General features: G+C 41.2%; 2 long non-coding RNA genes across 2 annotated transcripts; one reads left to right on the top strand and one right to left on the bottom strand.

Annotated features, from left to right (window-relative positions):
- The first annotated feature begins 577 nt into the window (after positions 1 to 577).
- On the top strand, positions 578 to 3,083 carry LOC124266508. The gene is made up of 3 exons (XR_006895782.1): positions 578 to 920; positions 1,529 to 2,013; positions 2,191 to 3,083. It is a non-coding gene; the product is annotated as an uncharacterized LOC124266508 (long non-coding RNA).
- Positions 3,084 to 9,605: 6,522 nt separating this feature from the next.
- On the bottom strand, positions 9,606 to 12,932 carry LOC124266493. The gene is made up of 2 exons (XR_006895778.1): positions 11,261 to 12,932; positions 9,606 to 10,931 (listed from the first exon to the last, which is right to left on the bottom strand). It is a non-coding gene; the product is annotated as an uncharacterized LOC124266493 (long non-coding RNA).
- Positions 12,933 to 13,082: the final 150 nt, after the last annotated feature.

Genomic DNA, 13,082 nt, shown 5'->3' with positions numbered 1-13,082 from the left:
CATAAACAGAGGCGGCATTTTGTCACTACTAAGAAGACGTCCTGGTGGCAGAAGTGGACCTTGAAATCCTTCAATAGCAGGCCAACACCCAAGAAGTTATTCCATATGCCAAGATCTCTGGATCAAGTACTCTTCTGGAGGCTTGCCGACTGCCAAAGAAGACATCTCATAAACCATAGTGGCATTTTACTACTAAGAAGCCGTCATTGGGGTTAGAGATGGACCATGAAATCCTTCATAATAAGGCCAACTGCCAAGAAGATATTCCATATGCAGATCTGGATCATGTACTCTTCAGAAGGCTTACTGACTGCCAAGAAGACATCCCGTAAACCATAGTGGCATTTTACTACTGAGAAGCCGTCATTGGGGTAGAAGTGGACCTTGAAATCCTTCATAATCAGGCCAACTGCCAAGAAGATATTCCATATGCAGATCTGGATCAAGTACTCTTCTGGAGGCTTACTGACTGCCAAGAAGACATCCCGTCAACCATAGTGGCATTTTAATACTGAGAAGCCGTCATTGGGGTAGAAGTGGACCTTGAAATCCTTCATAATCAGGCCGACTGCGAAGAAGATATTCCATAGGCAGTACTCTTCTGGAGGCATGCCGACTGCCAAGAAGACATCCTGTAAAGAGAGTAGCATTTTACTACCTAAATCACGTCCTGGAGGCAGAAGTGGACCTAGAAATCCTTCATAAAAAGGCCGACTGCCAAGAAGATATCCCACAGGCAGAAGTGAAGCAAGTACTCTTTTGGATCCAGACTACTGCTAAGAAGACATTTGGAGGCAAGTGGACGTTGAGGTTCCTCAGAGGCAGGCCAACTGCCAAAAAGATATCCCACTGGCAGAAATGGTGCAAGAACTCTTTTGAAAGCAGGACGACTGCCAAGAAGCAGACATAGGACTGGGCAGGTAAGATTTTTGAAACACCCCTTTGAGGAAGACATGCTTGTTCCCGATAATGTTCTTTGTATATATGGTGCACACGTATTTCCTCAAAGTATACAGACATGTTGAGATGGATGGGTATGGTGGATCGCAAGTATTCAAAATTAACACTATTTCTGTCGAAGTCTTTCATAAATTAATTGGCAGATCGCACTATTTCAGCAGTATTCACAGCAAAAACGGCTGTACCACTCAAACTGTATGTAGAGGTGAAGAAATATAAACAATATATGACATCATATATCAATTCCCTGGCACAAGGTGTCACAGGTAAAGATTTTTGTTGTCTTTAATACCTCACTCAACAATATTATCTGCCAGTATATGGCGGTACTATTTCCTGCATATAAACGTGGAGGTGGTGTTGACTGGTGGTTAAGGTGTTGACTCGCCATGCCGAGTGCCAGGGTTCGATTCCCCACTTAGGTACTATGTGTCACGCCCACTTCTGAGGTCCCCAGTTGGAATATTGCTAAAGCGGCATAAAACCACATTTACTCACTGTTATTAAACAAATCTACATACCTGCGAAGTGTGATTCCTGATGATTATGCATGACTCATTTCTTTCAGACGCGGGAACCCTGGTACATTCTGGATTTGCTGTTGCGTCCCTCCACCCACGGACTTCAGTACACTGCTTTTCCGAGAGACTGATGGGACGAGTTTTTGTCTAATGGTGGCTCCACAGTCTCTCCGCTTTCGCGTAGGTCCCCGCCGACTGTACTGTGGAGTAGGTTCGGTGCTAGGGCCTGGCTGTCCAGTCAGGAAGGTTGTTGCAGCAACATACCAGCTAGTTAGGGCTGTTACACTCTGTGGCTCCACGTCTTTCTCAGCATCCCCCAGTAAGCCAAATGCTGACTGCACTTGACTGGTAGATTTCAGGTGTTAGGCTAGATAGGGACCCCTCATGCATGCCCTGCATGATGCTGTCATACAGATGACATAACTTAGTGCTTACCCACCATCTATTCCTTCAGTAGGTAGTTCCCAGACAGAGCAAGTCCCGCATGGTCACTTTGGGATGCAGTGTACTGGCCGACTGGGGCCGCCAGCTGGTAAAGTATTGCAATATTTCAGTTCGATATTCAGGTTAAAACTTGTTTTTCACGAGCTAGGATTTCCTGTTATAATCAGTGTAGTGAGTATCAGTGTGAAATATTCTTTACCTTTACTTGTAACACCTCTACATAAGTGAGAAGTTTAATTCATGATGCTTGTCCATGATGTTTCAGACACATGGACGTCTGTATGTGCGCGCTGGGCCCCTCCCTCCTCCGTGACCATCTCGCCAAACGGATGCTAGGTGCTCTTGCAAAGGAGGACGCAGGCATGGAGCGGTCCACTTTAAGGAGGACGCAGGCGTGGAGCGGTCCACTTTTAGGAGGACGCAGGCATGGAGCGGTCCACTTTAAAGAGGACGCAGGCATGGAGCGGGCATGGAGCGGTCCACTTTAAGGAGGACGCAGGCGTGAAGCGGTCCACTTTAAGGAGGACAAAGCCTGGATCCAGGATGAAGATGTGTGCACTCCCCAACTCTGGGAGCTGGAGTTCAATGAATCTGTAGCTGTATCCATCTCCGGCCATGTACACACATGTATATCCTCTGTTGTGTATGTGACCCATGTGTCCCACGTGTACGGATATCAGGAAAGGATAACTGGATTTTGTACAAGCAACATAGCTGGTTATGCAGTGTTCTCATTGTTCATCACTTATCCATGTCCTGTTTCATGGGAAGGAGTGGAAATGCTGCTCACGTGTGTGTGTTCGTTGGCTGCATTATGTGTATGTTTAACTGTTGATATATTTTGTGACAATGTATTGTGTGTGTCTGCTACTGTAAACCCTCCAGTAGAGGAGGTAGTGATGCATACGTTGAGGGAACACGGTTCCAGAGTTTTTTCTCAAAAATGTTTTATCTCTGGTTTTACGTGTCGGGCTTCAGCTACCATTGACCGTTTTCAAATGTACGTCTAAAATATACTTACATACTGTGCAGCAACCGCCAAATGTCGGTGGTTTTTCGCAGTGTGTGTTGTTTATGTTCGTGCAAATAGAGAATTTGGTATTGTGCCATGTTGGGAATGATGACATTAAAAAGCCGTGAACCGCACAGCTGATCCAATTGTACTTGTTTTTGTTTTGTTTTTGTTGATTATGGGAGTGTTATGCTTTCTAGGAGAACTGTTTTGTCAACGGAAATGGGATGTGCTGGACCTTATCGTGGTGTAGGTGTCCAGTTTTTGGTTTTGCCATACACTGCCAACACAACAAAACGTCTCACTTTTGTTGCAATATTGTAACCGTTTAATATTCAAATTATTATAAAGGGGAAATAACGTACATGTATACCGATGCTAAATACAAAATGTTCAACTGGACAATTCATTCCACCTAATTTACCCACCAAAAAGGGAAATAAGACAAGACCAACATTCAAACAAAAATACATCATCAAAAGGACGTATTATGATATCAACAAACCAACAGTAACAAGACATAATACTATCAACATTACCAAATCACATCGCATAGACACTATCATTATAAAGCGATTTCTTGCTGTTATGTGTCCACATTAGCTGATTAGATGCTCATTGTAGAAAAGAAATTTTAAAAATAAATAATGAACATCTTTCATTTGCTGAACTTTCGACATGGTAGTGAGTGACATACATGCTATATATCTCATTCCCAGTAGACTATCCAGTGACGGAATATTTCCACTGATCCATAACTAAGGTCGAAGGACGCATGTCCCCATTGGTTTGGGGACCACCTCACCTGGACATGATATACAGTTTATCACGTACAGTTTTAATTGCTGTCAACTCCTTGTCTGTACTATCTTTTTTATACATTGTTCAAACGTCACATATGCCATCAAATCTATCGACATGATCGTGCAGAACAGTAAATACTACTTTACAGTGTCACAAATCGTGTTATTTTGAGTAGACCCTCGTTTAGTGAAAAATGTAGCTTTCCTTCACTTCCCTCCTTCTCCTGTTTGAAAAATTCTATGACGAACATTTGTGCATGCATTTCATGCATTAGAGTTTCATATAATATGGCCTCTATCGAAAGTGTGTTAATATGTGGTCTGTCCGCATTGAGTGAATGTGTTTAGTCTTACGTCGCTTTTAGCAATATTCCAGCAATATCACGGCGATGGACACCAGAAATGAGCTTCACACTCTGTACCCATGTGGGGAATCGAACCCGGGTCTTCAGCGTTACGAGCGAACTCTTTAACCACTGGGCTACCACACCGCCTCCTGTCTCCCTTGAACCGGACAGTTAAACGTTTCTAAAATCACACGTGTGTCACGATTGTATTTCAGGGCAAAGTCGGACTGAACACTTCTGATAGTTTTGCGTATAGGTAAAATGGCTTGACTTTGAGTTTTATATACCACGATCTTTGTCACTGAGAACACATTTGATAATGCAGCTGCGACGTTTAAGCTGATTATCACAGGTCAAGTTGGACCAAACACGTGACAGATTTTCCATAAATCTTCAGTTTATTCACAGTCGCCTCAGGCTGTGCTGCAGTGATCTAAATGCTGATGAGTTTAACAATAGACACATTTCCTAAACATCTACCTCTTCATGTTGTTATCACTGAAGACGCCCTAGATTATCTATTCACATGTCGGAAATATCATGTTATTAGGAAAATATGTCTTTTTACATTGAAGGTTATAACTCACTGACGCAGTTTTATACGGAAATACTTCGTTGCGTAACTCAAACAACATGGACAGTGTTAAATCTGCACACGAGTTTATCATAAAAGCCAAACATTTCAAGGATACTTATACTTTTTTTCTTATCGGCATTCACCCGTGAAGATCCGGGTTAGAATTGATCTTCAGTAACACATGCTTGTCGTTAGGGATCGGGTGGTCAGGCTCGCTGACTTGGTTGACACATGCCATCGTATCCCAATTGTTTAGATCGCTGCTCATGCTGTTGATCACTGGATTGTCTGGTCCAGACTCGATTATTTACAGACCGCAGCCATATAGCTGAAATACTGCTGAGTGCGGCGTAAAACTAAACTCACTCACTCACTCACTTTTCGGCATTCGCTGAACGCAAAATGAATTCCAGTCTGCAAATCCGCTTCACGTTGGCACCTACTAGTTCAAAGTCTTACATTTGTTGACTTTCATTACTTGAGTAAGTAAGTTTAGTTTTACGCGGCTTTTAGCAATCTTCCAGCAATAGCACGGCGGGGAACACCAGAAATGAGCTTCACGCGTTGTAGTCATGTGAGGAATCGAACCCGGGTCTACGGCATGACAAGCGAACGCTTTTAACACTGGGCTACCCCACCGCCCACTAATGTCACTTACGATGATTCATGTATTTTATTATTTTGTTCACAAACATAATATTCACAATACAGCTGAAGATGTGTCCGAGAAACACTCATACATTTTATACATTTACATTTTCGGCAATTTTAAAGTTTCTTATACCTGGTTGCTCTGGAGTAATATTTAACCCGATTTCAGGACAAATGTATAATTAGAGACCCAGCGTAATTTATGTACACCATAGGTATTCATATCCTGTATCCTTTCTGTTTTGCGTGAGTGAGTGAGTTTAGTTTTACGCCGCATTCAGCAATATTCCAGCTATATGACGGCGGTCTGAAAATAATCGAGTCTGGACCAGACAATCCAGTGATCAACAGCATGAGCATCGATCTACGCAATTGGGATACGATGACATGTGTCAACCAAGTCAGCGAGCCTGACCACCCGATTCCGTTAGTCGCCTCTTTCGACAAGCATGGGATCAATTCTAAATTGGATCTTAACGGGTTCTGTTTTGAAAGGATAACGCAGGATTCAATTGTACAAAAGACATGAGAATTCAGTAATAACAGCTGCAAACTATTATTATTATTATTATTATAGGATATTTACATAGCGCACATATCCAGGCAACTAGTGCATGCTCAATGCGCTGGAAAAAATTACATTTACAAACTATCACAGGGGCAGCGATGAAAACAAACAGCTGATTTGATGTTTATGCGTGTTATATTATAGTGAAAATATGACAAGGTGATCCTCAACGTAATTGAAACATCTAAACAGCACGTGTATTTTACAGGGGGGGAACAGGTTTGGCAATTTTCAGTTGTCGCGCCGTTTCTCGTACTTGACTGATATTCGTCACATTAAATGTATACTATTCACACTTTGCTAAGGATCAAAGAAAACTATGATGTGGGTTCAAATTTGGTTTAAATATCTAAGCTTATTGTAAGCATGGATCCTAGGTTTCAGTATGTCATTGCATCTTGTGGAACCCATACCTGCTATTGACAGGTGTTGTGTACTTGTCAATGACTCATTCCATGATTTCCAAATGGTTGACTGGTGCCATGAAAACCATTTTGATGGTTACTCATGTATCAGGTGCATAAGGCTAGATTAAAGTGACTGTTTGCCTAAAGAGGGGTTACCACAGTATTATTTATCCAGTTTTAAGTGGAAACAATTTCTCAAATTATGAATCTACGTTAAGTAAAGTTGTGAATTTTTGTGATCCTTAGCAAAGTGTGAGTAGTATATATTCAATGCATTTCTGCCAGTTAAGCCAGAATTGAGTTCTCAGTTTTCCGCTGCAGACACAGCCTAGCTCCTCCACACCTCTCTGAGATGTTGTCAACATATATGCCTGCCCGTTCTCTCCGCTCTCAGAATAAAGATCAAGATCATTTAAAATTTGAAGCATCAACCCTGTGGAACAGTCTTCCTTCTTCCATCAAAAATGCTTCGTCCTTAGAAGCATTCAGGTCGGGACTCAAAACTTACCTCTTCAAAACATTCTACAACCAATAACTGCCAAATATTCTGATGGTATTTTTGAGGAAATGTCATATTGTCCTCATGAACTCTGGAGACTCTTTCATATGTAGCGCTTTGAGCATGCTCTGGGTGGACCATGGCGCACAAGAGATATCCATTTATTATTATTTATTATTATTGTCGTGTCGTATTTATAAGTTCAGAATACACATGATACTCGGACGTCTTAAGTAGATTTCTGTCTTTCTTTACGCTACCCGTTCATGTCTATGTGATAAATTTAGACAGTTTATAAGTTAAGAGTCGGAAAACATTATTCAGAGATAACTCTTAACATTCCTCGATAGTGTGCATGCGCAGGTGACTATTTATACCTCGTATAATGTCAAAATATACACAATCCAGTAAAAGAACCTTCCAAGAATCATGGGTTTATTTTCAGGATCCACGCCCAGACAGACAGACAGAAATCCAGTCAGTCAGACAACCAGCCAGCCAGACAGACAGAAACCCAGTCAGTCAGTCAGACAGCCAGCCAGCCAGCCAGACAAAACCCAGTCAGTCAGACAGACAGACAGACAGAAACCCAGTCAATCAGACAGACAGACGGTTTATTCATTAAGAAAACCATACGCCTATACTACAGGCAATGTTTGGTTACATGAATCATGCATACGCCAGTGAAGTAATTGAGTAAGTTTCTCGTAGCTGTTGGGCCTTACATAAATATAGACATGTGCTATGTACAGCATCAAAGAATTCAGATTAAAGAGACCCGTGAAGGTCCGGATTAGAATGAACCTTCAGTAACCCATGCTTGTCGTAAGAGGCCACTAACGGGATCGGGTGGTCAGGCTCGCTGACTTGGTTGACACATGTCATCGGTTCCCAATTGCGCAGATCGATACTCATGCTGTTGATAACTGGATTGTCTGGTCCAGACTCGATTATTTACAGACGCCCGCCATATAGCTGGAATATTGCTGAGTGCTGTGTTAAACAATAATCCAACCAACCAACCTTGTCTGCACCTCACACTGGGTTGCCAAAATACCACAGACATCCTACCCCATTGTGACCACTCACTAACCTGGCTGACATTGTACCATCATGGATCTGGCTGATTGTGTGACATTGTACCATCATGGATCTGGCTTGATTGTGTGACATTGTACCATCATGGATCTGGCTGATTGTGTGACATTGTACCATCATGGATCTGGCTGATTGTGGGACATTGTACCATCATGGATCTGGTTGATTGTGTGACATTGTACCATCATGGATCTGGCTGATTGATCTGGCTGATTGTGTGACATTGTACCATCATGGATCTGGCTGATTGTGTGACATTGTACCATCATGGATCTGGCTGATTGTGTGACATTGTACCATCATGGATCTGACTGATTGTGTGACATTGTACCATCATGGATCTGGCTGATTGTGTGACATTGTACCATCATGGATCTGGCTGATTGTGTGACATTGTACCATCATGGATCTGGCTGATTATGTGACATTGTACCATCATGGATCTGGCTGATTGTGTGACATTGTACCATCATGGATCTGGCTGATTGTGTGACATTGTACCATCATGGATCTGGCTGATTGTGTGACATTGTACCATCATGGATCTGACTGATTGTGTGACATTGTACCATCATGGATCTGGCTGATTCATGGATCTGGCTGTGACATTGTTATCATGGATCATGGATCTGGCTGATTGTGTGACATTGTCTGGCTGATATTGTACCATCATGGATCTGACTGATTGTGTGACATTGTACCATCATGGATCTGACTGATTGTGTGATTGTGTGACATTGTACCATCATGGATCTGGCTGATTGTGTGACATTGTTCTCTCATGGATCTGGCTGATTGTGGTGACATTGTACCATCATGGATCTGGCTGATTGTGTGACATTGTACCATCATGGATCTGGCTGATTGTGTGACATTGTACCATCATGGATCTGGCTGATTGTGTGACATTGTACCATCATGGATCTGGCTGATTTTACCATCAATCACTGGGTTTTCTGGTCCAGACATTTGATTGTGTGACATTGTCATGGATCTGACTGATTGTGTGACATTGTACCATCATGGATCTGGCTGATTGTGTGACATTGTACTGTCATGGACCTGGCTGATTGTGACCGGGCTAGAACTGGTCTTCAGCAGCCCCTGTGAAGATCCGGTTAGAACTGGTCTTCAGCAACCACTGTGAAGATCTGGTTAGAACTGGTCTTCAGAAGATCCAGTTAGAACTGGTCTTCAGCAACCCCTGCTTGTCGTAAGAGGCAACTAACGGGATGTCATCTTATCCCATTTGATAGATCAATGCTCATGATCACTGGATTGTGTGGTCCAGACATGATTATTTACAGACCACCGCCATATAGCTGGAATATTGCTGAGTGCGGTGTTAAACAACAATCAATCCATCCTGGCACAGTGAACGATGACAAAGACAATGTATGTATATTCATATAGCTAGAATATTGGTGAGTGTGGTTCAGCAAACACCCACTCTTCCTGTGACTGTTCCCATGACTGTTCCAGTTTAGAATTGGTTTTCCACAACTCCTGCTTGTAGTAAGAGGCAACTAAGGGGGTGTCATCATATCCCAATTGCAGTAGAAACTTAGAGCGTAGAGCGATGCTTATAATTACTGGATTGTCTGGTCCAGACATGATTATTTACAGACCGCCACCATATAGGTAGCTGGAATATTGCCAAGTGCGGTGTTGAACAATCAATCCATCCTGAGACAGTAAATGATGACAAAGACAATGTATGTATATTCATATCTTTTATTCATTTGGTGAAAAATAGATCAACATTGGTCAAAATATGCCAGAAAATGAGAATTGGGCTACAAAGAGGCAACATGTAGCGGACACAGAACACTGGTGTTTCTCAACATCAAACAAGCAACCTTAACTCTAGATAATCAACAACACATGGAACTACAGAGAAAACAGTCATGTTCCGATGGAATAAATCTGGAAACAAATCCTAAACAATAACAGTAAGTCCTTTTCAAATGGTTTTGGATTTATCATTTCAAAGTATCATTCACCCATATGATATACATATACTGATCAAAAAATGTTGCGGTCATGAATATTTTTGGGTCATTTTTGTGTGTGAACACAGCACACAGCTTTATGGAAATATACTGAGAGAAATAAATAAAGGAACACAGGGCAAAATTCACGTGTTCCTTTAATATTTTCCAGTTTCCATCACCAGCTTATTTGTTTACCTCAGTATATCCCCAGCTTTTTTTTTCTTTTGTTTGGAACCCAGGAACATGAGATGACTGACTGAGTTTGGTTTTACGCCGCTTTTAGCAATATTCCAGCAACATCATGGCGGGGAACACCAGAAATGGGCTTCACACATTGTACCCATGTGGGCTATCGAACCCGGGTCTTCGGCGTGACGAGCCAACGCTTTAACCACTGGGCTACCCCACCGCCCCGAACATGAGATGTATTAACGAAGTAAGGTTGATGCCTTGATTTTAATGTAGTTGTTGCTTTTTGTTTAATTTAAAACTGTCAGTTGTCAAGTTCTGACATGGAGAACTTGGTGTAATATAATGAATACAGGAAGGCAGTGCTGTGTGTCTACTGTGTAAACCTTCCAAAACTTTGGTAGATCAGCTGAGACCATATTATGGGCAAATTATTAGAAATATTTGATTTTACATTTAATAGGTTGATCAAGAAATCCTGTATAACAGAGACAACTGACCATCTGTCATGTCAAACTTTCTCACAACAATAATCATATAAAATGTATTTAATCCGTAATTTTACACAACAAGTCTGTGTCAGGAATATATCTGAGAAAGGGGCACAAATATATGCCTGTAATGTAAGTACCGGTATCTTCTTTGGTGCAAGGAAAGTGAGGCTGTATCAAAATAGACATTAACAAATTATACATACAAATAACTTGGCGGTGACGCCATTATACACCGCTTTTAGCAATATTTCAGCAATATCGCGGCAAAGGACACCAGAAATGGTCTGCACATATTGTAATCATGTGGGGAAACAAACCCAGATTTTTGGCACTGAGCAAGCACTTTTACCTCTAGGCTACACCATCACTCCAGTAGGTGGGGAAGTAATCTGATGTCATGTGTTGTTACAGTATGATCCACTGAGACATCAACTGGAATTTTAAGTCTGACACCACGAGGTGAAAGTTTCGGGATTTCATTCCTCGGTTTGAAGTACAGGTTTGAAGTACAGGTTTGAAGTACAGGTTTGAAGTACAGGTTTGAAGTACAGGTTTGAAGTACAGGTTTGAAGTACAGGTTTGAAGTACAGGTTTGAAGTACAGGTTTGAAGTACAGGTTTGAAGTACAGGTTTGAAGTACATGTTCTCGTATCACTGTCATAATTTTGTCAAACAGACTGTTATCATTGTTCCCACAAGTCTACAAATTCTGCAGGACATAAAATTTTGATACTGGAATCAGTGAACAGGGGTGAAGACGACTCGCTCCTCTTTGTGTTGCTAAATGTCCTCTCAGACACATAAAAATGTCTATTAGAGGAAGTCTCACCATGTTTTCACACATTTATGACTCACAATCACACCCTGGCATTTATTGTTCCACTTTGGTGTCTTGAGAAGTATGTGTGTCAATTGGAGGAAATACGGTAAGCTCCCCCAGTTGAAATTAATCATACAGTTTCAAATTGTCACATATTTCTGTGAACTGCAATATTCTGAAAGTTGATAATTTCAGCCTACAGGGTCCATCTGAAGGCCAGTTTAATCCCATAATACTTATACCTCTCAAGGAAGACAGGAGCTATGATCTACAAACTTCTAAACAGGTTGTGATATTGAGTGTATTATGGTGATGGTGACATTATGCCAAACATCTCTTGAACCATTCAGAACCGTTGTGGAGAAATACAATCCTGTATGATATTTGCCAGTACAGTTAACAATTCATCACGATACTGCTGACATCTGGCATACAAGGGAGCATTATTACAGCTTTTCTAGTTAGGCAAAACAACAAAACAGTATAGCCCAGCAAAGTCTAGCTACACACTTGTCAAAAGGGGAAGTCCACACTCAAAAATCATTTATTTAAGCGTTTGAATCAAAACAACACAAAAAGGTTGATTTTCGCGTAAAACTTCCCCTTTTATGCACCATGGTGATAACTTCTAGAAATACAAAAGGGATAACACACTGTGAAACCTCATTAATCTGGACATGAGTGCCCCAGAAACCTTGGAAAACCAAACAGCAATATTCCAGCAGTAAATCAGACACTGAAACATAGAAGGAATTACCCCAGTCACTTCCATGTTTGGTTAAACCAAACATCCACCTCACATAGAGTTTGTATTGACATATGTCCACTTTAAAGAGGTTTCACAGTTTGAGGTCAGCAAATACAAACATACAAAATATAGTTCTGTACATTAAAGCTCCACGTAATAAGCATCATTATTTGATATGCAAGTAGCACCAAGCTAAGCAAGAATAGTGAAACCCTGTTAGCCCGGACCCTGACAATCTGGAAACCCTGCTTTCTGGACAATCTTGGTCCGGTACTGCTTCACACATGTATATATACAAAAGACATGATTCACTCATCCTGTCATGATCCAGGTTGGATCTGGTCAGTCACCCATGCTTGTCATGACTAACAGGATCAGCTGGACAAGCTCACCAATAGCATGTCATCGTATCCCAATTCAACAGATGGATGGTCATGCTGTTAGTCACAGGATTGTGTGGTCCAGACTCCATTATATAAAGACCACCATATTGAAACTGAAATATTCCACATTCATAGTCAAACAACAAAGATGATTCATTCATCCATACAAAATCTACTAATCAATATATATTAAGTGGGTACAGAAAAGACTGGATTAACAGGGTTTCATTGTGAATTCAACCACGATGAATTACTGATTCACAACAATGACTAGTTCAGACTGAATACCACATATACACAAGGAAAATAGTTAAGCATCATGTATGCCATATATTAGTATTCTCTATTTTCATAAACGTCATGGGTTACATGAAAATATCTATGTAACATATTGATCTCATTTTGATAAGTGTCTGCGATACCAGGGGTGGAAATAACTTTAAAATTGCTAGTGTACTTCGGTACAGTGGCACATGTAAAATCACTTGCCCTGATAATTTTTCCACTGTACTGGCCGTTTTCTTGTTGATTTTTAAATTAACAACATAATTAATATTGGAAAGTCAA

Source organism: Haliotis rubra, unplaced genomic scaffold, assembly GCF_003918875.1.
Source record: "Haliotis rubra isolate DU_JTF1 unplaced genomic scaffold, ASM391887v1 Scf126, whole genome shotgun sequence".
NCBI lineage: Eukaryota > Metazoa > Mollusca > Gastropoda > Lepetellida > Haliotidae > Haliotis > Haliotis rubra.
The sequence above is the reverse complement of the archived record's forward strand: the minus strand, read 5'-3'. Positions and strand labels throughout refer to the sequence as shown.